The sequence below is a fragment of the Apis dorsata genome, unplaced genomic scaffold, assembly GCF_000469605.1.
Source record: "Apis dorsata unplaced genomic scaffold, Apis dorsata 1.3 scaffold_311, whole genome shotgun sequence".
Lineage (NCBI taxonomy): Eukaryota > Metazoa > Arthropoda > Insecta > Hymenoptera > Apidae > Apis > Apis dorsata.
In genome coordinates, this window is record NW_006263583.1 from 485131 (window position 1) to 489037 (window position 3907).

Below are 3907 nucleotides of genomic sequence, written 5' to 3' on the forward strand. Positions count from 1 at the left end.
ATTAAATATTTTTTCGTTTTTTTTTAAATATAAATTTATAATAAGTTATAAATTAAAAATAAAAAAAAGTTTTTATAAAATATTCATATTTTAATATCTTATTACTATTGTTAAAGTTTTATTGTTCTATTAATCTGTGTAAAAAATTATTATATTAGATGAAATTATATTAAAAAAATTAAAAAATAAAGAAAATTTGAAAATTGAAAGATTTTCCTTTGAAAAAGAAATTGTTATATATATCATTTATAATGTTCTATATATATACGTATAATATACCTATATGTATACGTTTTCAATAAAATCAAGATTTTCGGATTAAATTATTTTTATTATAAAATAATACATAAAAACTGTTTATAAATGATACTATATATTTAAAAAACAAGAAAAAATTACTAATAATACGAATTTATACTAAGAAATTTAAACTGCAATATTTTTTTTTACCATAAATATATTTATATATATTAAATATAAATTGTAATTTATATTATATTGTAAATTAAAGCATTCAATGAAAAAATAATCACTCAATTCCAAAACTATGCATATTGTGCAAAGTTATTAAATAAATACACTTTAAATCTTGTACTACAAAAGTTATTTATATTTATCTTTATTATTTATATATTTATATATTTCCAGTTTTTTAACAATATTATATAAATCAGTAGTTTAGTTTTTAACAAATACTATATTAAGTCTTTTGTATCTTAATAATATTTGTGACATAAATACGACGAGTAACAATAATAAAAATAAACATAAAATGCTTAGATTATAGCGCATAATTTCAAAAGAAATATGAAACAATAGCAACGAATGAGCGTTATATCGTATGACCTTGACTGAGGCTTAAAGTTTTTATAATAATATATTATACTTATATATAAGGAAATAGTTACTTATTTGTAAATATAAAATATAAATATAATTATATAAAAAATATTTATATTTATATAAAATATGTATTTCATACATACTTCAGAAAATCATTATTGCATTAATGCATTAGTGCATTTTTTTTATATAATTTTTAAAACATTATTGTTAATTTAAAAATTATGTCATAAATTTCGAAGTTTATAAAAAAATAAATTAAAATATTAATAAATTCAAAAACAATCTATATTATATTGATATATATTTAAAATAATAATTAATTAATCAAAATTAGTAAAGTACATGAAATATGTGAAATATATGTGTATACATGTATATATAATTTATACGCATATATAATTTCAACGCACATTCAAATCAATCTTTATATTATATTTATATGATACTTTTCGAAACTTTATTCTGAAATCAAAATAAATATGGTAAAAAGATTCATTTAGTAAATTATAAGCAGTTTAAATTTGTATTAGATAGAATTATAATGAAAATAGAGTACAATTTCAGTATAACAGAAATAAAATAATTTCATTTCTGTTTTAATATAAAATTCAATTTCTTATAAATAATTGTATTTTAACTTTTTATATATATACATTTTTTATATACATTTATATATTAATTTTTTAATTTTAACTTCTAGAATTAATCCTTTAAAGAAATTAAAACTAACTTTGATCATTATCGTATTATAATATATTAAATATTTTAGTAATATAAAATTTTTGATATACATTAAAAGTTATACAATATTAAAGTAAGTAAAGTAATATTAAAGTAAAAGTTATACAAATATTAAAATTTTTATGTTAACATATTAAATGCTGCTTTTAATAATTAAATATTAATGCAACAGTTTTCATTATAATAATAATTCGAATATCGAATAATCGATAGCTACGTCAGCTTCATATCAGTAGGATATCCTATTCTATAATTCACCAAAAATCTGATCTTTTTAAGAAATTAAATATATTATCAAATATTAAATGATATTAGATATCATAAACAATAAAAAAGAACCAATTTAAATAAAAATATTTGGCATACGAATATAGCCGTTTACAACAATTAGTTATGAATGTTATTTTGGACATGTTTCTAAGTAAAAGCGATTTTGATGAGTATTGGATTAAATTAGAAATCTCTATGAAATAGCTACTAATATTTAATTTTTCATAAAAGTAATTAAAAGTTTTACATACTTCCTTAAATGAGACTTTTAAAGTGAAAACATCTATATGAACAAAATACACTATATATAGTACTCAAAGTTTTTCATTAATATCTTGAAAACTAAATATATATATAAATATATATAAACAATAAATATTCAAAATTTTATATTTGTCCCTTCCGTCCCTTGATCCTTCGATCAATCATCTTTGTCGAAACTTGTGAAACTTTATCCGGAAATTATTTGGAAAATTTGTTTTGGTTTCTAGACTAAATTTTCCAATAATATTTTATAAATTATATTAATATTCTATTATTACAATTATTGCAATTATAATACAAAATACACAACTATAATAATAACAATTATAATAATGTACAATATAATATAAAATAGAAAAATTAAATAATACAATAATATAATTTTTTGAATTTTATAATACGGAAATTTTTATATTTACATATTATAATATACATTATATATAATTACAATAATGCTGTATTTAATAATATTAATGTTATAATATTACATATATTCTGTTTATAATGTATTTATACATTATATGTATAATATTATATGTACATATAATACAATATATATACATTATATATTAATATATATAATATATTATATATAATTAGATATAGAATAATTAAATAATTAATAATATTACATATATATTCTATACAAAATGAATAGAATTTTAATAAGCAATTAAATTGTAAATATTTCTTATATTAATTTAAATTGATGATAAAATTAATAATAATATTTACATAAGTTCTACTCTTTCAAAAAGTACTTTTCTTTTAAAAAAAACAGCAAAGAATTGAATGTATTCAAATATATCTATTGGAAATTGTTGGAAATTTATTATATTCACAATTTATTATAATTTATTATATAAATTACTTATTATATATACACAAGTCATATTAAAAAATTATAAATAGAAATTAAAAATGATTTTTTTAAAGAAAATATTTTATATTCCATGCTACAATAAAAAACAGAAACATTAAAATATATATAGAAAAGAAATATATAGAAATATATAGAAAACTTTATATTTTTGAATTTTCTTTTACATAATTTGAAATTTGTTTATAATTTAATTAAAATGTTTTAATATTTTCATCTATATTAAAATTATTCATCTATATTAAATGATTAAATTTATATTAATTAAGTACATTAATAAGTACATTAGTAGTATGTACATTACATACAAATTAAATAGATAGATTATTGTAAATTTTTAAATGTATTGTAAATTATATGATCACATTATATTGTTTCCATTTAATAAATTTTAAATCAAAATAAACTTTATTGGATGCACTTTAACAGAATACTAGAAAGTAATAAAAGCATTTTAGAAAATAAAAATTATTTCAAAAAATAAAAATAATAGATAAATCAATTAAAGATTATAATTGAATATACAGTGAAATATTGAATAAAATTTTTATAAAATTTGATATAGAAGAGTGTACAATTTTTGTTAATTATATTGAATTATATTGAATTGTTAATTATATTATATATGAAAGTGATAAATCTCAAAATTTTAATTAATAATAGAACAAAATTTTAAACAATAAATTTTTTGCTACTTCTCGTTCTATTTCTATCTCACTTCGTCTAATGCAAATTTAAATTGTTTATAATTTAATAAATAAATCTCAATCAATCTTTTTGTATATCAATTTTTGTATATAAAAAAATAAATTTTATTAAAATTTTATTTTCATTTCTAAAATCGACCAAAAGTGTCATATATATAAAATTAATAGTATATATAAAATATAATATATATAATATATA